The sequence below is a fragment of the Symphalangus syndactylus genome, chromosome 15, assembly GCF_028878055.3.
Source record: "Symphalangus syndactylus isolate Jambi chromosome 15, NHGRI_mSymSyn1-v2.1_pri, whole genome shotgun sequence".
Lineage (NCBI taxonomy): Eukaryota > Metazoa > Chordata > Mammalia > Primates > Hylobatidae > Symphalangus > Symphalangus syndactylus.
In genome coordinates, this window is record NC_072437.2 from 78484529 (window position 1) to 78508496 (window position 23968).

The 23968-nt window shown below is 39.8% G+C and overlaps 1 long non-coding RNA gene across 6 annotated transcripts in view; it reads left to right on the forward strand.

Moving 5' to 3' along the window:
* Positions 1-57: 57 nt before the first annotated feature.
* Positions 58-23968, forward strand: part of LOC129464232 (uncharacterized) — a 149779-nt gene continuing 125868 nt past the window's right edge. For all 6 annotated transcript variants that reach the window (XR_010116009.1, XR_010116010.1, XR_010116011.1 and 3 more), the window contains exon 1: positions 58-173. This is a non-coding gene — a long non-coding RNA (uncharacterized lncRNA). The remainder of the gene's footprint in view (positions 174-23968) is intronic.

Sequence of the window (23968 nt, forward strand, 5' to 3'; positions counted from 1 at the left end):
CGAGGGAAAGAATCCGCTTTGCATGTTGGGAGTAGTAGTTTGTGTAATATCGCGATCCTTCTCTGGTGCTCCTTGTTTTTTAACTGACGACACTCGAGAGCGCCAATTTTCCTAGATTCGATTTTGTGGTTTGGAACTGTGGTTTTGGAATCCAGAGTAGTCGCCTCGTTCTAGTATGTATTGTTTGACTTATCTCTTTGAACTGTTTCTTCTTTTGTAAAATGTGAACAGTAGTATTTCATAGGATTGTGTGAAGATTACATGAGTTGGTTATAGGACGCTGTTAATAAATATTTGTTGGTTTGTAGAATAATTACTCAGTTCTTAGAATATAAAGGTTCGATAAGTCTTCTTCTAGCCTTTATTAAAAAAAAAGGAAGCATCACTAATTTGAAATTATGAGCCTGTAGGAAAACAAAAAACCCCCCAAAACGGAAAACCTTGCAAGTTCCAGCAGAGATCCCTTTTTAGGGGCGCGTGTGTGTGTGTGTGTGTGTGTGTGTAAATTAGATTTTATTTTTAGGTTTACGGAAAATTTAAGCAGCAGGGACAGGGAACTTCCATATATCTCTCCCCCCTTCACAGTTCCCTTATTATTAACATCTTGTATTAGTGTATGCATCCATTAGAAGTGATTTTTTTTTTTACTCACTATGCCTCTCCCTGGTACCAAAAGATAATCCAGGGTTTGTAGATTGGTTGGCTATTGCTGGAATTAGATCCCTGGCTTTTTCACAATTGCCTGTCCTTACTTGCCATGACTAAAAGGAGACCACCTCCGGTCACCTGACTTTGAGACTTTCCTTCCATATCTGCATTTCAAAACCTGAAGTCCTCTGTAGCCACGTCTCCCATTTGGTCTCTCCAATATTCAGTACCCCTTTCCCTTTTTTACACAAAAGAAGAGACATGCTTTAGGGGGTCCTCACCCCAAAACACAATGCAAGCCAGAGGCCTGGTTGGTAATTTAGCATCCTTTTAGACCCAGTAGCTCAAGCATTTCTCCCCTTGCTTGTATGAAGTTGCTGCTCCATCAGAGCTGACTTTATTTTTAGTCATTCACTCAACCTTTACTTACCCCACGCAGTTCAGACATTAGAAGTCACTGAGAACACCTAACACATTTCCACTTCGGACTCACCTCCTGTGAAACCCTGCCACTGTCTTCCTCTCTCATCACTGTCCACCGTAGTCAAAACAATCAAGCCACTCTTCTTTCCATTCCCTCTGAAGGACAACCTTGTGACTGAATCACCGTCACACGGTCATTCACATTTCCTCACTCTGACATCACCAGAACTCCTCTCAGAGACCTTGATATCACCTTCTTTGTAGATGGTTCTTACTTCAAGAGTACAAATGGGGAATTTTAAGCAGGATACACTATTGCAGATTTTCAACACCCTATTAAGTTGAAATCTCCACCTAAGTTAACGTGGCCCAAATCATTGAATTCTTAAGCACTCACCCAAACTTGCATGTTAGCACAAGATAAGAGAACTAACATTTATACAGACAGCCAGTTTACTTTTGGAATTGTACGTTATTTTGGTATGCTATGGAAAGAAAGAGGTTTATGACAACTGAGGAGTACCAATCAGAACCCAACTCACTAACCTATTTAAGTCTTTTTTTTTTTTTTGGTATGGGGTCTCGCTCTTGTCACCCAGGCTGGAGTTGCAGTGGCGCGGTCTTGGCTCACTGCAACCTCCGCCTCCCGGGTTCAAGCGATTCTTCTGCCTCAGCCTCCTGAGTAGCTAGGATTACAGGCGCCCACCACCATGACCGGCTAATTTTTTTTTTTTTTTTTTTTTTTTACTTTTAGTTGAGATGGGGTTTCGCCATGTTGGCCAGGCTGGTCTCAAACTCCTGAACTCAGGTAATCCTGCCTCAGCCTCCCAAAGTGCTGGGATTACAAGCGTGAGCCACCCCACCCAGCCCTGCTATTTAAGTCTTTACAGCTATCCAGAAATTAGCTATTCTCAAAAATCAAAGCTCACACTAGTGGCTGGACTAACAAAGCTAAAGGAAACTTAACTGGCTGAAAATATGCTAAGGTAGCTGCTTCCCAAGAAAACACCTCCTGAATCACGTGTATACTTTTTCTTGCTCAACCTACTCTAAAGACAGAAACTCTTAAGAAACTTCAGATATAACAGCTGCTAGCACCTGAGGCTGAAAAAGCAAAAAAGCAACAAGCTGGATGTTTTATCTACTCAGATGGGCTTTGGAGACACCTAGACAACTGTTTGATTTCTCTTGGTCCCTCACGCAAAATTTATTCTGCAGCCTCCATGAGATTACAGATTATGGCAAAGAAAATCTTTCTCCACAAATATTGTTGGGGATGCCCTAATACTGAGCAGTTAACTTCAACTTGCCCCATCTGCCAGAAACACAATCCTAGTCAACATGTAAAGTGGGACAAGCATGAGAGTCAACTCTCTCTCGTTCTTGTTTTCACTGGAAAACATAACTCTCAAAGTCTTATGGGTACAAATATGTTCTAACCATAGTTGGCATGTTTTCAGCATGGTTAAAAGCTTTTCTCTGTAAACAAGCTACTATCACCACTGAAGTTAACCTGATACCAGAAAGAATTTTCCCCTCTTAGGGATCTCTGTTTTTTTTAATGACAGTGGAGGAACTCACTTCAGTAGTAAGGTTATTCAGGATCTTCAACAAGTACTTCCAATGTTACAAAAACTGCAGTCTCCTTTCCAGTCCTCCGGAAAAATGAAACAAGCAGGCCAGTGGTACTCTTATATTCAAACTAGCCAAACTCTTGAAGGAACTCAACCTGCCCAGAGTCTCATGCCTTATGGCCTTTGACTCTTCTATTATCCCCAATTTCTCAGCATGTACTAAATGAAACTTAATTCTTAACATGATTAATGAGTCTCTTGAAATCTCCAAACTTAATGACTCCACTTTTTCAGGATCAAGTGTAGGAAAAAATGTAGGAGCACTTTTATCCGTAATAATAACCATTTTCTCTTCCACCACTTCCCAACCAGCCTTACAAACTGCATTCAGTTCCACACAAAGACTCTGCTCTTCTGAGGGATCTACCCAGTTGTTAATCCAGTAATTGTTAATAATTACTATACCTCAGACCCCACCTGTTTCCCCATAGGATACCACTTTTCATGCCTTCCCCGAGGGCATTTGGACTGATTGTCTGGGACTTCAAAATATTTAAAGCTGCTATCCCACCTGTCAATGGTGTGTCCTTCTGGAATTACCTCCAAATTGAGGCAACTACAGGGAATTGGGGAAAACCTCCTAGGGATATCAATGATTCTCTTTTCATATGCACCATGAGGGCCCTTGACACCCACTATGGCATTAATACAGTTAAAAAGGGTAGTTCAAAAAAAAAAAAAGAAAAGGTGGTTCAAGCCTCCCTTAACCTTTGTAGAAGAAGAAAATTACACCGCTTTGGCCCTAGAAGTACAGAAAATAAGTTTAAACGCACAGGCCCAAATTGTTATGGCCAATCCTACAACTTTCAACTTCCTTCTAGCTAGGCAGGGAGTTATCTGTGCCATAGCCAAAATCTCTTTTTGCACTTGAATAAACACAACAGGACAAGTGAATGCTTAGTTACTAAACTCAAGGAAAAGGCTAGTTGGCTTTCTAAGGTAGATTCAAATAGCCTGAGACATGTTCTCCTGGGCAAGATTTAGAAATAGAAGATCCCGGTTTTGAGCTGTATTACAAACATTACTAATTGACATAGTTTGCATATTTGTCCTCACGCAAATCTCATGTTGAAATGTGATCCCCAGTGTTGGAGGTGGGGCCTGGTGGGAGGTGTTTGGATCATGGGGGCAGATCCCTCATGAATGACTTGTGCTGTCTGTCCACTTGGTGATAAGTGAGCTCCCGCTTTGAGTTCCCACAAGATCTGATTGTTTAAAAATATGTGGTACCTCCTCCACCCATTCTCTCTCTCTCTGTCTCTCTCTCTTCCTCCCTCTCTTGCTTCCGCTTTCACCATGTGACATGCCTGCTTCCTCTTCACCTTCCACCATAATTATAAGCTTCCTGAGGCTTCCCTAGAAACTGAGCAGGTACCAGTACCGTGCTTCCTGTAAAGCCTGCAGAACCGTGAGCCAATTAAACCTCTTTTCTTTATAAATTACCCAGTCTCGGTTATTTCTTTATAACAATGAAAGAATGGCCTAATACACTAATTATTTTCCTGTTTGTAGTCTTATACCTTGCAGTTGGGCAGTACATCATGCCTAGTCTTAAATACTGCTACACAGCTATTTGTCTTATTATTATTCAACAATGTATCATGATCTGGTAGACCAAAGGGTGACTCTGCTTCCAACTGACTTCCCAGACAGAATTTCAATCTGAACTGACAATTTTACCATGGAGATCAAGATCATGGAGTTAAGAAATTCCACAAAGTTTTGTTTTCCTAAATCTCCTTACTGTTTTGTGCTCTGGGAAATGGCTTACACAACGAACCATCCTTCCTATATGACGTAGATGACTTTCTGTCTACTTTTTCTCATGCCTACCATAAGACTCACTGATGACCTCCCTACCTTGTTTACCTGTGAAAAGGCCAAACACAGCCTTTTCATTTTTGCCTGAACCTGACACGAGTCTCCCACTTCCTGTCATTTATCTCATGAATCATTAGCTGAAATTAGAGCTATTAGTCCACTGCATGCCCCCCTCAACCCCAAACTAGCTAGACAGAGAGATAAACATTTTCTGTGCAGCTGACTGAGATGTCCCCTGTTTACAAAAACAATCCCAACTAGAAATCATTCCATTTAAAACAAGTCTACTCCTCCCTATAAACTATAAGGTAAAAGCATCTTGCCAAGCACTCTAATCTTTGAATGTGGGGTGCTCTCCCTATTGCAATAGCCTGAATAAAATCAATTTATTTGCTTGTTTGGTTGATAATGCCTACTTTATACCATATGCAAAAATTAATTCAAGGTGAGTATCAGTACTGTGGTGTTATTATACGTATATATGTTTTCATCCATGGTCCTGGTTCATAACTTCCATAGCCCTTGTTACAGATTTTGTTATAATCTTGAGTGTGTTAGGCCTCAGGAAACAGAATCTCTCTGACTTTCTCTAACTCTCCTTTCACCTGCCCCAAGGCAGGACTCTAATTTTCCCTCACCTTTCTGATTGTGGGTCACAAGACCTTCATTCCAGAGAGAATCCTGCCTTGTACTCTGGGGGAAGAAATGCTGATGTCATGAGGCTTCCATAAAAACCCAAGAGGACTGGGTTCAGAGAGCTTCCAGATAGCTGAACACATGGAAGTTCCTAGAGGGTGTCCTGCCTAGAGAGGGCATGGAAGCTCCGCGCCCCTTCCCTTGTACCTTGCTCTGCGTGTCTCTTCATCTGTATCCTTTGTAATATCATTTATAATGAACCAGTAAATGTGTTTATCTGAGTTTTGTGAACTGCTCCAGCAAATTAACCGAACCCAAAGAGAGGGTCGTGGGAACCCCAACTTGAAGCTGATCTGTTCCAGGCCGGGTACAGTGGCTCACGCCTGTAATCCCAGCACTTTGGGAGGCCAAGGCGCGCAGGTCACTTGAGGCCAGGAGTTTGAGACCAGCCTGGCCAACATAGCGAAACCCCGTCTCTACTAAAAAAACAAAAAATTAGCGGGGCGTGGTAGTGCATACCAGTAATCCCAGCTACTGAGTAATCCCAGGCTCAGGCATGAGAATCGCTGGAACCTGGGAGATGGGGGTTGCAGTGAGCCAAGATCACGCCACTGCACTCCAGCCTAGGTGACAGAGCGAGACTCTGTCTCAAAAAAATAAATTAATTAAAAAGAAGTTCCAGAGGCCTGAACTTGCGGCGGGAGTGAGGGTTGCAGGGGCTGGCAGTCTTGAGGACTGATCCTTAACCTGTGGGATGTGACACTATCTGCAGGTAGACAGTGTCAGAATTGAATTGGAGGACACCCAGCTGGTGTGTGCTGCTTGGCGTGTGGGGGAACACCTCCACACGTTTGGTCACAGAAGTTTTCTTCTGTGTTGATGATTGTTGTTGTGGTATGCGAGCAGAGGAAAAACGTGGTTTGAGGGTTTTCCCAAAAGAACCACTGAACAGAAAAGCTAAAACTGTGAAGCTTCTAAAAGATAACACGGAAAACTATTTCTGTGACTTTAGTGTAAGCAGAGATTCTGTAGGAAACAAACCAACAAACCACTAATCATAAGAGAAAAAAATTTGATAAACTGAATTTCATCAGAACTAAAATCTTCTATCAAAAGACAGTGATACAAAAGGAAAACATAAATGACAGACTGGGAAAAATTTTTACTCTATATATGCACAAGACAAATGACTATCTGGAATATATATTTTGAAATATTTTACCTCAAAGAATATAATATATATTTTAAATATACTTTAAAATATGTATTCCAAATAGCCATTTGTCATGTGAAATGGGCAAAAGACTTGAAAAGACATTTCCTCAATGAAAATATATACACTGCTAAAAAACATGAAAAGGTCTCAACATTGTTAGTCATCAGGGGAAAGCTAATTCAAATCACAATGAAATACCATTTCACTCTCACTAGAATGGGGAAAATTTTAAAGACTAACAATACTACTTGATTATGTGAATAATACTTGATTATGTGAAGCAACTGGAATTCTTGTACATTAATAGTCAGAGTATAATTGGTATGTTCACAATAGAAAATGGCCTGGCAGTTCTTTTAAAGTTAATTAGTCAACAATTTCAACCTTAGGATTTGCCCAAAGAAAATAAAAATATATGTCCATAAAATGACTCATACAAGAATGTTCACAGTAGCTTTATTCATGATAGCCAGAAACTGGAAACTATTAAATACTCATAAACAGAAGAATGAATAAATAAATTGTGGTATATTCATGCAGTACAATACTATTAAGAAAGAAAATGAAAGAACTTTTGACTCATACGAAATGTAAATGAGCTTCAAACATTTTATGTTAAGCAAAAGAAGCCAGATATAGAAGAGTACTTACTGTACGTATGTGAAATTTCAGAACAGGGAAAATAAGGTACGGTAAATAAAAATAATAATAGAGTCTGTCACTATTGGGGCAGCAAGTAGGGGGATGGATTGCTGGATCGACCGGAAGGGAACATGAGGAAACTTTGAGAAGTGATAGGAATGTTCTTTTCTTAATTGGGCTGGCAGTTACATAGTGTATACAATTGCCAAACCCACTAAAATGTATTCTTCATATCTATGCATTTTATTTACTGTAGATTATACCTCAATAAAAGAATACAACATCAATTTGCAAAAATTGTTCTTAGTGTAAATTTTATTATTTGTCTTAATAGTTTATAATATATATATTGTTAGGGTGATTAGGAATTTAAGCCAACATTATTCTTCATATAGCAAATGACAGCAATTCCTAGTGCACAGGGTGATTAAAGAGTTAAATGAAATAAATTGAAATTATTGGGGCCGGGCGCGGTGGCTCACGCTTGTAATCCTAGTACTTTGGGAGGCCGAGGCGGGCGGATCATGAGGTCAGGAGATCGAGACCACGGTGAAACCCCGTCTCTACTAAAAATACAAAAAAAAATTAGCCGGGCGTGGTGGCGGGCGCCTGTAGTCCCAGCTACTCAGAGAGGCTGAGGCAGGAGAATGGCGTGAACCTGGGAGGCGGAGCTTGCAGTGAGCCGAGATCGCACCACTGCACTCCAGCCTGGGTGACAGAGCAAGACTCCGTCTTAAAAAAAAAAAAAAAAAAAAGAAATTATTTAGAGTAGTGCCTGGCATACAATAAGTTTTTAGTAAATTATTTCCTTTATGATTACACATACAGTCAAAATTAACTATATATACTACCTGTTCTATTTTCTCTGAAATAACCAAGTGCAACCAAGAAGCCTTATTGACTGATCTGCTGCCTAAGGTATTTGAGTACTTTCGTTTAGATCTTACCCTCTACCTCTCAAATTTTTTAAACTCTGAATTCCTTCTTCTTTTCTGCACTTAAAAATGAAACTCTGGTCCAGGAATAGAAATAAGCATGTCATTCTGTCCTAATATGTTTTAGAGCAAGGGCTGTGTATAATCTAGAGATGGCATACAAAGTCCCATCTAAATTGAATAGTCTGATTATCTGAGTCCTTGATACCTCCCCAGACCTACAAACACTGTAAACTAAATCCTGTACCACAGTTAGTGGTATTAAAATGGAAAACGATATATTTTTAAAGAGGGTTAGATGAATTCATTTGTGTCATTGTTTCTGTAGACATGGATATCCACAGTATGGTGATAACAACCATACATAATGTATAGTATAAAGTTTTTCTCATTTCAGCGCTCTATTTTAGATAACATAGATAATTTAAAATAAGACTTTATATGTTAAGAACATATCTGAAAAAATGAAAAATGCCAATTTACAAAATTCTAAATTGATAAAACTATTCATTGGTAGTACACTAATGGATATATGTGAGACCATTGGTTTGGAGCAATCAACATGTAAACTAGAGACATGAACACATGCATATTAGGCCATTTTTGCATCACTATAAAGGAAGACCTGAGGCTGGGTGATTTATAAAGAAAAGAGTTTTAGTTGGCGCACAGTTCTGCAGGCTGTATGAGAAGCACTGTGCCAACATCTGCTCGGCTCCTGGTGAGGGGCTCAGGAAGCTTACAATTACGGTGGAAGGTGAAGGGGAGCCAGCATGTCACATGGCTAGAGTGGGAGCAAAAGAATGATGGGGAGGGCCCGACTCTTTTAAACAACCAGCTCTCCTGTGAGCTAACTGAGCAAGAACTCACTCATCACCAAGGAGATGGTGCTAAGCCATTCATGAGGGATCCACTCCCATGATCCAATTACATCCCACCAGGCCCCACTTTCAGCATTGGGAATCATATTTCAACATGAGATTTGGAGGGACAAACATCCAGACTATCTCACTGAGTATACTAAACACCTCATGTAAGTATGAGCATCTGAAGCCTTCAGAATGTGAAAGATGTCTTGATTACAATATTCTGATTTTTAAATCAAGTCTTGAAACTGGGGAGTCCTCTTTCTCTATAGCCAAAGTGAATATCCCCACCATAGTCTGCACTTTACTTATTGGCTACCACAAGAGTTTTTATGGGTCCTCTGTCCCTCAGCTGGAGTGCCTAGTGAGTGAGCCTGCCTGCTGAATGACATCTTTTCCATATTATTTAGTGGCAGCTCACCTGTTTAAAACCAGTCATAGAGTTTTGAAAAGAATTTATTTTCATAATTCCTTTTAATTGTTTTTGACTGTTAGTACTTTATTGATCTTATGGTGCTCTCAATTTCAATTTAATTTTTTAAATCTAAATTATATTTTTGAAATAAAGTTTTTTCTTCATTGTTATTCTAAAGATTTTGTGTATATGAGGTAATAAACTTGGGTTTTCCAGAAGTTTTATAAAAACCCTGAAATATTTTCAGTTTATATGTCCATTTCTTAACATTTTTCCATTAACATTTAAAAGCCGTCAAATTTATCTTTGTACTTTGGGAGACTAATAGGTCTAGCTGAATGATGTGGTTTCATTGAATCTCACTGTATCAAAGAGTATAACATATGAAATCACTTAATTAGTTGAATAATAGATGTCTGAGATTCTTGCTACTTAAGCGTGGTCTCTGGACCAGCAGCATCTGGCATTGCCTAGGAGCTAGTTAAAAGAAATGGCCCCAGAAATACTGAGTCAAAATCTGCATTTTAAAAAGAGCTCTTGGTGATTCCTGTGTATACTAAAGTTTGAGAAAAACACTGTCTCACTGTTTGAGATTTTTGATCTACCTTTCTTTTTGAAAGGTAAAATTGTTTCAATGACATATGTTCTCATTCTTGACATACTATGAGAAATAGACTGTCTTCATTTTTCTCTGTTTTGCACAAAGTTTAATATTCACATCTGCTTAAAAATAAAAGTAGCACCCACAGTCCTAACTTTCACATGGTTAATAATACTTTGTTTTTAAACAAGGGATGTTAAAGTCACTTATAAGTCTTACATCACTCAATTTGACTACAATTTTTCTGAAGTAGTAGATGAAAAAAATGTTTAACTTTTTTTTTTTTTTTTTTTGAGACGAAGTCTTGCTCCTGTCCCCCAGGTTGGAGTGCAATGGTGCAATCTTGGCTCACTGCAACCTCTGTTTCCCGGATTCAAGCGATTCTGCCTCAGCCTCCTAAGCAGCTGGGATTACAGGCGCCTGCCACCATGCCCGACTAATTTTTGTATTTTTAGTAGAGACGGGGTTTCACCATGTTGGCCAGGCTGGTCTTGAACTCCTGACCTCAGGTGATCTGCCTGTCTCAGCCTCCCAAAGTGCTGGCGTTACAGGCGTGAGCCACCACGCCTGGCCAAAAAAAAAGTGTTTAACTTAATTTGTGTATGGTTTTTTAAAAAGGCTCATAGAAGGATCAAGTGACCAGTCCTAACTCAATCGTCAGTACTGTATTTCTCTTTCCAATGGGATGTGCTTATTTTCTGTTTGGAGACTTGAACTATCCTTTACAGGAAACCTAATATAAACTGTTCAGGTCAAGAAATGTGGTTTGATTCATCAAAAAAATATACTTGCTAGTCCTATTACTTTTAGCTGCACTTTATCAAAATTCATAAGGATTGCCATGCCTCAGTCTTAGTATAGGCCCATTTCCTTTGCTTTGTTTCATGGATTTAAGGTTGTCATCTAGAAGTTCACCAGTGGCTTCTTCTGTCTGCTGATTGAAGAAGTCTCTGAACTAGCAGATCCTTATGGCTTCTCACCACACACAAAAAAAATTCCTGGCAAAAGAGCTATTAAAAAAACAAGTGTATGTTTATTTCATTTGCTTAACTGCTACTACTTAATAGCCACAAAGGATTAATAATAATGTGGGTTTTTAATATAATGAACACAACTGATAATTTGGGAGGGATTCTCTGTTTGTAGAGCCTCTTTATACCAAATAAAAAGGTCAAAAAGAACAAATGAAATCATACCCTTTCTTAAATTGTTTAAATTAGCAGTCTGTTTTTTAAATCAATTTTTTGTAGTTTGATTACCCAAACCTGGTGGAATTCCAACTTGACTATAAACCCAAAGCAGAAATGATAGTTCCTATAATACATAGTACACAGGAGGGGCTCAAAAAACCTGACTAAACAGTAAACCTCCCAACTGTTAATACCAGATCTTTCATATATCACTCAGTATTATGTATAGTGTGACCAATCTATCATGTGAATACATTGTGTATATAATATATAATATTGTGCAATAGAATATTATATAGTATTATACAATATGTATAATATAAATTATAAATTTATATAATTATATGTATTATATAATATATAATATAAATAGAATAGAATGATATAAAAGCATTGATATACAATGTATTACTATATTGATGTACTATATATTTATTATTATATATAATTACATATATAGTCAGTATATTGTTTATGCCGACACTTGACTTTTTTTTTTTTTGAGACAGAGATTTGCTCTCGTTGCCCAGGCTGGAGTGCAGTGGCACGATCTCAGCTCACTGCAACCTCTGCCTCCCGGGTTCAAGTGATTCTTCTGCCTCAGCCTCCCAAGTAGCTGGGATTACAGGTGCGAGCCACCATGCCCAGCACATTTTTGTATTTTTAGTAAAGATAGGGTTTTACCATGTTGGCCAGGCTGGTCTTGAACTCCTGATCTCAGGTGATCTGCCCACCTCAGCCTCCCAAAGTGCTGGGATTACAGGTGTGAGCCACCACACCTGGCCAGCACCTGACTTTTTGTGGTAGTATCACCCCAGCTTTTTGTGTCTTCCAGGAGTAGCACACACGGAGTACAGATAACCTCCCTAGGATCATGACTTTAAATAAAAGAGACCTTCATCGATTGCTTGGTGTCAACAGAACACTAGAGGAGGACTGGATCATTTCTATGTGGTTGAAAAATTGCAGTCTGTCTCTAAGAACTGGTCCAACAAAACACTCTTCTCTGCCAAAATTACTCCTGCTTGGTACCTTTTTCACAAGTGGATCTAGCTTCATTTTCGTTTGGTGAGGCAACAAACAGTTTGATGGACAGATGGTTGTAATCCAGTGCACAGGTCATGTGCAATGAATTGAGAAATGCTTTTTTAAAAAACGAGTTTTATCTATCTACAGAGACCAGAGACTAACAGAGAATGAGCAGCAGCTGTTGAAGGTATCTGGGCTAGTTAGTTCCAGTTTTCAGCTATTATTTTAAAATTGCAGGCTGGGTGCAGTGGCTCACACCTGTAATCCTTTGGGAGGCCAAGACCAGTGGATCACTTGAGTCCAGGAGTTCGAGACCAGCCTGGCCAACATGGTGAAACCCATCTCTACTGAAAATACAAAAATTAGCTGTGTGTGGTGGCACATGTCTGTAGTCCCAGCTACTTGGGAGGCTGAGGCACAAGAATTGCTTGAACCCAGGAGGTGGAGGTTGCAGTGAGCTGAGATCACACCACTGCATTCCAGCCTGACTCTGTCTCAAAAAGTTGTTATGAAATAACATTCATGTACAAGTTTTTAATGTGAACGTACGTTTTTATTTCTCTGGGATAAATAACTAAGAGTACATTTGCTGGGTTATATGGTAATTACATGTTTAGTTTTGTAAGAAAATTCCAAACATTTTTTCAGAGTGGCTACATCATTTTACATTCCACCAGCAATGTATAAGTAATGCAGTTTCTGCACGTCTTTGCCAAAATTTGATGTTGTCATTTGAAATTTTAGCCATACAGATAGATGTATAGTGATATCTATTTGCATTCCTCTGCTGGCTAATGACGTTGAAGATATTTTCATCTGTATATCACCTCTGGTGAAATGTCTCTTCATATGTTTTGCGCATTTCTAATTGTCATAGATGCAGGAGACAGATAAGGGAGGTCCCAGGAGACCCTCCCACCTGCCCCACAAGTGTTTACACCAGATGCTTTTGTGCAGATGAGAGAACCTGCCTAGCGTTTTGTTTGGGCATGCCTGCAATGGTCTGTGTACTCGCCTGTGCACTGGGAAGATGGGGTGGAGCCATAGGAAGTTTGCACCCTGTGCAGTGGGGAGGAACCTGGCCTCTTCAGCTCATGTGTGGTGGCCTGGTATCCAGTCTGTGAGGTGGCCTGGTATCCAGTCTGAGGTGGGAGCCTATTGACAAGACTTCCTCTCACTTTGCTGAGTATTTTTTTTTCTTTTTTCCTTTTTGCCCAATACATTCTGCTCCCCTCACCTTTCAATGTGTCCATGTGCTTAATCTTTCCTGTCATATGACAAGAACACAGTTTTAGCTGAACTAAGGAACAAAAATTCTGCATCAATTGGATTGTTTGACTCATTGTTGAGTCTTGAGAGTTCTTTATATATTTTAGATATTAGTCCTTTGTCAGATATGTGATTTTAAAATATTTCCCCTATCTATAACTTGTCTTTTAATTCTCTTCACATGAGCTTTCACAGAGCAAAGTTTTAAATTTTGATAAGGTCAAATTTATCAATTTTTGCATTTTTGACATGTGTTTTCCATGTTAGGGCTAAGAATTATATCACTAGCCCTAGATGCTAAAGATTTTTACCTATTTTTGCTAAAATTATTACAGTTTTACATTTTACATTTAAGTCTTTGATTATTTGCAAATTAATTCTTGTATAAGATGTGAAGGTTAGATTGAGGTCCATTTTTTTTTTCTCATGATAGGTTGCTCCAGCACCAATTGGTGAAAAGACCATTGTTCTTCTACTCAGTTGCATTTGAAGCTTTGTCAAAAACCAGTTGAGTATATGGGTGTGGATGTGTTTCTATTCTGTGGATCTCTCTTCCATTCCATTGATCTATGTGTCTGTTCCTTTGCCAGTACTACACCGGGTTGACTACCATAGCAATGAAATAAACCTTAAAATCAAACAGAGTAATTTTTCCCACTTTATTCTTCACTGTCAAGATTGTTTTAGCTATTTTAGTGCATATGGCTTTCCATACAAATTTTAGAATAAAGGTCGTTTATGTCTGCAAAAAATCTTGCTCACATTTTGATAGGCATTGCATTAAAACTATAGATTAACTTAGGGAGAATTGAAATCTTTAATACATTGTCTTCCAATCTATGAGCACAGCATGTCCTTCCATTTAATTTTGGTTTTCTTTAATTCCTTTCATTACCATTTTGTACTTTTCAGCATAGTTAAAATATTTTGTTAAGCTTATACTTAAGTATTTTATTTTGTTTGGAGCGATTGTAAATGGCTTTGAAGCCATCCTCACAGGATTACCAAGAATTCTTTTTTTTTGAGATGGAGTCTTGTACTGTCACCCAGGCTGGAGTGCAGTGGTGCTATCTCGGATCACTGCAACCTCTGCCTCCTGGGTTCAAGCTATTCTCCTGCCTCAGCCTCCTGAGTAGCTGGGATTACAGGCGTGCATCACCATGCCCGGCTAATTTTTGTATTTTTAGTAGAGATGGGGTTTCACCATGTTGCCCAGGCTGGTCTCAAACTTCTGACCTCATGATCCACCCACCTCGGCCTCCAAAAGTGTTGGGATTACAGGCGTGAGCCACTGCGCCTGGCCGGGATTACCAAGAATTCTGGATAGAAATATAGTTATAATTAAGCATTAATCACTCTGCACTTTGACCCACTTCCTTGTAACTGAAAGTCGCTAGACACTGACCATTTGCATCCCCATTGTTCCTATAGATAGGATTTCTGACCCTAGAATCATAAAGCTTTTAAGGGTTGCTTAAGATGTTTTTCACATTCTAAACTCCAGCAAAACAGCTGGTGCCAACCAGTTTGAAGACCCTCACAGAGGAAACTAATCAGCATGAAAACACAGTTTCTTCATCTCTCTGTCCCATGACCTCACCCTGCACTCTTCAATCTCCACATTTTGTCCCACTCTAAAACCCTTAGGAACCCTATCCCCATATGCCCCAGGGAGACGGATTTGAGATTTCCTCTCATCTTCTCATTTGGCAGCCCTAGGATTAAACCTCTTTCTCAGAAGCCACCTGGTGTCTTTGTGTATTGACTTGCTGTGTGCATCTTGCAATATACCTATTATGTTTTTTTTTTTTTTTGAGACGGAATCTCGCTCTGTCACCCAGGCTGGTGTGCAGTGGTGCGATCTCGGCTCACTGCAAGCTCCGCCTCCCGGGTTCACGCCATTCTCCTGCCTCAGCCTCTCTGAGTAGCTGGGACTACAGGCGCCTGCCACCACGCCCGGCTAATTTTTTGTATTTTTAGTAGAGACGGGGTTTCACCATGTTAGCCAGGATGGTCTTGATCTCCTGACGTCGTGATCCGCCCGCCCCAGCCTCCCAAAGTGCTAGGATTACAAGTGTGAGCTACCGCGCCTGGCCAATATACCTATTATGATAACAGTTTTGTGTATTTTATTTTGTCCATTGTCAGTAGATAGAAATGTGATTGATTTTTGTGTGTGACTTTGCTAAATTCATTTATTACTTCTAGGAAATTTTTAAAGATTCCTAGAGATTTTCTATGTAGATAATTATGTCATCTGGAAATAGTTTTATTTTCTGCACTTCAAACTTTATGCCTTATTTATTTTTCTTGATTTGTCACAGTAGTTAGAATTTCCAGTACTATGTTGAGGCAAGACCCCATCTCTACAAAAAATAAAAATTAAAAAAACTAGCCAGGTGTTTTGATGCACCCCTGTGGTCCCAGCTACTTGGGAGGCTGAGACGGAAGGATTGCTTGAGCCCAGGAGGTCATGAGGCAGGAAATTAAAGAAAGAAAAATAAGATTAAAAAGAGAAAAACAAGCTTTCTATATTAGGCTGACTCATCCTAAAGGCAGTAACAGGCAAAGCCTGGACCCAGGTGAAGTCTCAATAACATTATCTAAGAAGCCAGAGCTCCAAAGAATGTGATCTGGAGACTCTCTCAGCACTCTCTCAACATAAGGATAAGGAAAATACATTTTCCTCTCTCATTTAGTATAAGGAAACTTCCCCCTTGAATCCTACCGCCCTTCATGTGATTGTATCTTGCTCTGCAAATTTTATAATGTTATTGATTCCTGTTTTCTGTAACTAATAACTTCAAGTGTTCTGTTTTTATCTGAGCAGCACATTGAAGGTTATAAGACATGCCTCAGCAGGCCTGGGCTGCAGCCATCTAGGCACCATAGTGAGAGTTATGAGATAAGCCCGTGCAAGGCACTAGAGCAAGTCTAGATAATAGCTATCTGGGCTGCATAGCAAGAGTCACATGTAATCCTGAGTTATGCACCTGTCACAATTTTACTAACTGCCTTTGTTCTGCCTCTGTATCCTTGCTTTCATGCCACTATGCTTCATGCCACTGTAAGCTTGTTTCAAGCTAGCCCACCCTCTTTTAGAAGTGTGTGTAAAAGTCAAGTGCTGTCTTTGTTCTGGGCCCCAATTTTGGATGTAAATCCACTGGGTCTGAGTGCACTAAAAAAAAAAAAAAAAAAAAAATCCTCCTGTTCCACCTATCAGTCTCTCCAGTCTCCTGATTCCCACAACGGTCAAGGCTACAGTGTGTGGTGTTTTCACCACTGCACTCCAGCCTGGGCAATAGAGTGACACCCCATCTCAAAAAGAAAAAAGATGAAAGATAGTAAAGAGAACATCCCTTCCTTGTTCAGGATCATAGAGGGAAAGCATTCGGTCTTTTGTCATTGAGTCTAATGTTAGCTGTAGGATTTTGTTGTAGATGCTCTCTCTTTATCAAATTCATCTAGTTGAGATAATTCCCTTCTAGTCCTAGTTTGCTAAACATTTTCTTCTTTTTCTTTTGCATTAAAAAAATTGAGTGTGGAGGGAAAAGCAGCTTCATCTTGGATGCTTTATCTGCCTTGTTGACTTCTAATTAAACCCACTCCCTGGCATGCTGCCATGATTTCTATTTTGTCTACTACTCCTTGTGTAACAGCATGTATTTACCATAAATCCTGCCATTAGATCAAAAGAATCTTGATATTATTGTACTTACCATAAGTCCTGCCCTTAAGCAATTGTCCTACACATCCCTTTTGAATCACATATACCCTTTGTGTATGATATATAACCTAGCGGTATGGGGGGTAATGGTTCAGGGGCCCACCATCTTGTCTTGCTGCTGCCTGAGGCACAGACATGACTTCTTTTCCTAAGTTCCTATTAAATGTTTCTTTCTGAGAAAATTGATATGTTAGCCTTTTTCTTCAGCCTCTCAGTGTCCTTATACTATTGGGGGCAGGTTTATACAGACCTGCCCACCATGGAACATGTGGTGAACCAGGCCAGAGGCTGAGAGATCAATAAATGGGAAAAGGGTATGTAGTATCCATGGGGGAAATCCCAGCATGGCCATCCACTCCATGTGGAGTGGTGTGGATCACCTTTTAGACATTTGTGGACCACTGCATGAGAATGAGGATGCCCTGAAAACGCTGGTGGGTTTAGAGCCATTGTTAACTGATAACCATCTATCATACTGCTGTAAGGAGGGGTGGTGAGTAGCCACTGCAGTAAGATGTCTGCTTCTACAGGCTGCCTGTTTGGTGATGGGAGCCCACCTAGCAGTGTTGCAGTCTTTTCATCTGAGGTATTACCCGGAGTTCCTTGTCTCATGACCAATAAAATTAAGGAGCGTGGACACCAGTGGTGAGGTTGGAGCGAAAGTTTAAAAAGCCAAAGAAGAAAGCTCTCCACAGTGGAGAGCGGGACCTGAGAGGGTTGCCAGCTATGAGACTGAGTCCCAGGTTTTTATGGACTGGAAGGGGAGGAATGTGCTGACTGATCTGTAGGCTGTCTTAGAGAACCAGTTGGAGGTAGAGGTGAAGGCTTGGCCCAGGACCAATCAGGGGCTGAAGTGATGATTCACTGTATGTAAATGAAGACCTGGCCTGTGGCCAATCACAGACAGGTAGGCATACGTAAAGTAGGTGAAAAGTCAGAGCAAAAAAACGAGTGGAATTTGTTCATCTTGTTTCACAGAGTAGACATTTCCATTCAAGGATGTGGGGCATGCATGATTTTCAGGCTGTTCTTTGAAGGGGTTTTACCAAGGAGCCACCCTAACTGTCTGCCTGACCAGTTTCTTCCTTCCTCCTCTCTCAGCAGCGGAAGCAAAATAAAACAGCTTGAGGAGGAATTACCATTAGGAGAGATATATTTTTTAAAAGACCTCTATAGTCAAAAGTCAAAGACTCTGTAGTCAAATTGGTTAAACCTGATATTTGGGCAATGTGTGTATGCATATGTATTGTTTTAAGGCTTCTGCTCTCGCTTTGTAAAACAACTCAGTTGACTGATTTCTCAGTGTTTGTCCATTTACTTTGGTCTGTCCCTCCTTCTTGCCATCCTTGATGCCACATGAGTAGATCTTAAGAGGATTTCTGACAATCTGGGATCACTTAAGGAAAACAGAAAAGGAAAAACCCAAAAAGGTACTTCTTTTTGGGGTTGAACCTCTGTTTTTTCTTATGGAACCCCAAGAATTGTAAGCAGACAGATTCCTCTCAGGTATAAAACCCTGTCCTCTTTTGTATTGCATTACTTGATCTCTTTGGATTTTGAGGATACAAGAAATTACTTTGTAAGTTTGAGGACTTGATCTTGCCACGTGTAATGACTGGTGAGTCACGGGTGAGAGTTACAGCATTAGAGGTAGCTAAGAGATAGTTCCTTACAGTAACTGGTTATTACTACAGGGGCCTACTCATTTCTTTGGGCATTTGAGAAAAGCAAGGTTTAGGCCCTAAAAACTGCATGCTTTCTTTTCCCTATTCATTAAAGGGCTCCAACCTCAAGTCAGTAATCTAGTTAAGAAACAAGCTAAGTTGGCCGGGCGCGGTGGCTCACGCTTGTAATCCCAGCACTTTGGGAGGCCGAGGCGAGCGGATCACGAGGTCAGGAGATCGAGACCACGGTGAAACCCCGTCTCTACTAAAAAAAAAAATACAAAAAATTAGCCGGGCGCGGTGGCGGGCGCCTGTAGTCCCAGCTACTCGGAGGCTGAGGCAGGGGAATGGCGTGAACCCGGGAGGCGGAGCTTGCAGTGAGCCGAGATTGCGCCACTGCACTCCAGCCCGGGCGACAGAGCGAGACTCTGTCTCAAAAAAAAAAAAAAAAAAAAGAAACAAGCTAAGTTGAAAAGACACTTTCCCTCAAAATCTTGTCGTCAGATAATGGTGTTTAAGTCTAAGTTCTGGGTCTTTGATATGTAAATTTTCTACCTTGTTTCACCTGAGTCATGTCTTTAGGAATGATTGATAGTCTAAAAGTGGGAAAGAAACTATTTGAAAATTGATGAGTGAAGAATCTTACAAATCTGTAAGATCTGCCTCTGTGTGTCTTTATGTCTATATGTATATATCACTTGTATGAGATATTACACTACCAAAATATATGAAAGTGCTTTAATCAATTGGCTTATAGAAAAGTAAGTGCTTAAATAAAATACGTTGTCAGAAAAATAAAAGCTAGCTCATGTTGGGGCTCAGAAACAAATACCCAAAATATGGTGCATTGCCATGCTGAACTGAAGAAGCCTTGATCAAGGCCTCTCTGACCTCTCCACCACCCACAGTCTCTCTTAAAGAAGCTGAAGTTCCTTTATCTGCCTAAAGTCCAGACCCAGCAGAGAAAAAAATTGTTTTTACTTTACATTGACGTAAAGCATGATGGTAAAAAAAAAATTTTTTTTCTTCCCTCCCTGTAAGACCAAGAATGCAACCACACCTGAACAGATCTTTTCACTGTCAAAAAGAACTATTTACAAGTAAATCATTCTCCCTAGTAATCCTCTCAACAGCATTTCTTTTCTCTCCCCTTCCATAACTTGTTTTTGCTGGGATGGTATATAAGCTTGTAAAACTCACTGGGGAGTTGGGCCTTCATTCTGAAGGATCCTGTGTATACATGTCAAATAAATGTATATGCCTTTTCTCCCATTCATCTACCTCATGTCAGTGATTTTTCAATGAACCTCCAAGGGGCCAAATGGCGTTGGCCACTAGACTTAAATGACTTTTAGTTCACACGACTTTAGTAATCATTGATAAATAAAACTAGTTTTGTTACCATTTAACCAGGTTCTTGTCCACTGCCCAGATAGAGCCAAACACTGAGACAGCAGGGTGGTAGTAAAGAAAGACTTTAATTATCACAAGGGAACTGAGGAAGGAGAATGGGAGATTTCTCAGAGCTGCCTCCCTGAGAATTCAGAGGCTAGGGTTTTAAGGATAATTTGGTGGGAAGGGGGTTAAGGGATGGGTGTTGCTAATTGGTCTGGGAGGAAACTATAGGGGTGTCAGAGCTGTCTTCATGTGCTAAATCAGTTATTGGGCCATGGAGAAGTCACAATACAAGTCAAGTCAGTTCCTTAGTTACCCTCATGGGCCACAGGTACAGTTGGCATCAGTTGGTCCAGGCTGTTAGAGACAAAGTCTGAAAAATATCTCAAAGACCAGTCTTAGGTTTCACAATAGTGTTTGTGACTGATGGTTACTATGGAAAAGCAAGTGGGGAAACAATGGTGGGTTATTATTTAACCATGACTATAGCTTAGTAGAAAAGTTTGCATGAGGTGAAATCCCTGGTGGTCAAAGCTGCTCAGCCTTCTCTCTGGTCAGTCCAACTTCTGGAAGCCATAGGGAGGATCTGCATAATCTAAGGATCATTAGTCTTTGAAGAAAAAACTTTGTTAATCTTGTGGGCAGCCTGCCTGGGGTAAGACAAGGAGGTAATAAATTATTAGTGTCTATTGAAATGACTATGTGCAAGCACTCATGCATGGAGGAGGAAGAGATCTGAGAGAAAGATAAATATCTTAACAAAATTCAGCCCCCTACCATAATTTTAATCTTGTGGCCTTTTAAAATTTCATAAAAGTGGTTTCAATTTCAAAATTCTCTTCAATAATTTAAAATCTTAAAGTCATATTATGTTAAATTAAGTAATCCTAGGTTTTTCACTGAAATTAGTTACTAAGAGTTAGAATAGCGTTAATATATGTAATTAAAAACTACTATTAGCTGGGTATGGTGACTCATGCCTGTAGTTCCAGCTACTCAAGAGGCTGAGGTGGAAGGATTGCTTAAGTCTGGGAGATTGAGGTTGCAGTGAGCCATGGTTGCACCACTGCACTCCAGTCTAGGTGACAGAGTGAGACTCTGTTTTAAAAATATAAATAAAAATAAAAAAATAAAACTACTAGATATAAGAAAAATAATTCTATATACAGAGTGTATAAAAAATGTGGTTTTGGTCAGGAAGTTTATTTTAAAAAGACGTGAAGATACGGTTTTGGTAAAGGAGAACTAATTTTGTCTAATTTAGAGGTTAAATGTTTCAAAATGAAGGAAATAAATGATGTGGATAAAAGTTAATGCATAAAAAGGAAAAGGATAGACAGGTGAGGAATGAGGAACCTTTGATTCCCGGTTGCCCATGTGGTTACCCATGGCATAGAGCTGCTGCACTGCATTCAGTTACTAAATGTAAAAGTTACCAGTGGAATTTAGAGATGAATTCAACTCCTAGAGAGTTGGGCCAATGGATACATAAGGAGGTGCAAACTAATAACCAAAATGTGAAATATTAAATCCTTTGGTTATTGTAAACCAAAAAGTGTCTGAGAAAAACCTCAATCAATTTAGAACTTTATTTTGCAAATGCTGAGGACACACAAGGGGAAAAAAAAGACAAAAGTCACAGTAGGATCTGTGGCCTGTGCTTTTTCCAAAGAGAGTCTTGAGCACTTCAATATTTAAAGGAAAAAGAGCAAGCAGCAGAGGAAGGAGGGGAAAGGCGGGGAAGGGTGAACAAGGAGGTGAGTGGTTTGTGTCCTGTTACAAGAGAAAACAGATTCTCATTGAATTTATGCAAATAACTGCATTGCCACAAATTAAGAATATTCACAGATAGCTTCTAAATTTTTTTAGAAATCAGGGAGAGAGAAAGAAATATGCTTCAAATTTTGCTTATAAGACTGTACTTTACTCAATTGTTAAAAGCTGTAAATAGCTCAAAAGAAAAAAAGTATTCTTGATTCTGATAAAAAAAAAAGAATCAGCATGTTTCAAACAAAAAAATCATTGAAAAATTATTTCAGCCTTCCATTAGTTCAGTCCATGCAGTTAACCCCTGTCTTGCTTGATACTGAGTCAGCAATCCTCAGGAACACATTAGCTCTTTTTAATGAGAATCCTGGAAGTTTTTTATTCTTTAGTACAATGACACAGTTTCCAAGGTTATCTGAAACCTCCATTTAAGAGCACCCATCAGAGTCCTTTCCATGAATTCCCTTATAGAAGCAAGTTTTATGACCTTTTTTTTTTTTTTTTTTCTAAAACAGAGTCTTACTGTGTCACCCAGGCTGGAGTGCAGTGGCACGATCTTGACTCATGGCAACTTCTGCCACCTGAGTTCAAATGATTCTGGTGCCTCAGCCTCCCAAGTGTCTGGGACTACAGGTGCACACCACTGTTCCTAATTTTTGTATTTTCAGTAGAGACAGGGTTTTGCCATGTTTGCCAGGCTGGTCACTAACTCCTGGCCTCAAGTGATCCACCTGCCTTGGCCTCCCAAAGTGCTAGGATTATAGGCATGAGTCACTACCCCAGGCCAAGAAGCAAATCTTAGATTGTTGCTTTGTAGAAACCACTTTTTGAGAAGAATCAAGGTAAAACAAATAATTGTGGATGACAAAAGTCTTAGAACAGCCATGGTTGAAGACACAACTGACCAAGATATTTGGTTAGTTCTGTGGCATTAAACAATTTCACATAATGATCATTATTATTATTGATTATATGTACTAAAACATATCAGAATTATAGGAATCTCATACACTTTGGGAACATACACTAATAACACATTTATATAAACATAACCCAAAGAAAATTAAACACTACTTTATATTTGACAATGGTTCTTCTATGATTGAACATATCAAATAAGCCAGATATGTCTCTTTTGGAATGCAGGAGACCTAATATCTAAAAAGATAATGAGGTTTAATGACTGAATTTGAAACTTGATTTTGGAAAGTTTGTCAAATATCAAAGGTTTAAAACACATGCTGTCAGGGCCAGGTGTGGTGGCTCACGCCTGTAATCCCAGCACTTTGGGAGGTTGAGGCAGGTGGATCACAAGGTCAGGAGTTCGAGACCAGCCTGGCCAATATGGTGAAACCCCGCCTCTACTAAAAATACAAAAAAATTAGCCAGGCGTGGTGACACATGCCTGTAATCCCAGCTACTCGGGAAGCTGAGGCAGGAGAATTGCTTGAATCTGGGAGGTGGAGGTTGTAGTAAGCTGAGATTGCGCCACTGCACTCCAGCCTGGGTGACAGAGCAAGACTCCATCTCAAAAAACAAAACAAAAAAAACACATGATGTCACAAATCCGGATGTCAGGTTACTGTAAAATAAGTCATTCATTTAGCCAAAATGATAATTCAAAGATTTTTAAAAAGCAAAAACCTTTACTCTTTGATAGAGAGGAGACTCAGTTTCTCAAACAATAAGACCTAGTAAAGTCAGCATGAGGCCAACTGAATCTAGCTCTCCTCTCCCTCTCTTTTTTTTTCTTTTGCAGTTTATTCAAAAGGCAGACAAAAATATTTTACTGTATCTTTTTTGTTTGTTTTTTATTTTTTGAGACGGAGTTTTGCTCTTGTTGCCCAGGCTGGAGTGCAATAGCGCCATCTCGACTAACCACAACCTCCACCTCCCAGGTTCAAACTATTCTCCTGCCTCAGCTTCCCGAGTAGCTGGGATTACAGGCATGTGCCACCATGTCCGGCTAATTTTGTATTTTTAGTAGAGAAGGGGTTTCTTCACGTTGGTCAGGCTGGTCCCAAACTCCCGACCTCAGGTGATCCGCCCTCGCCAGCCTTCCAAAGTGCTGGGATTACAGGTGTAAGCCA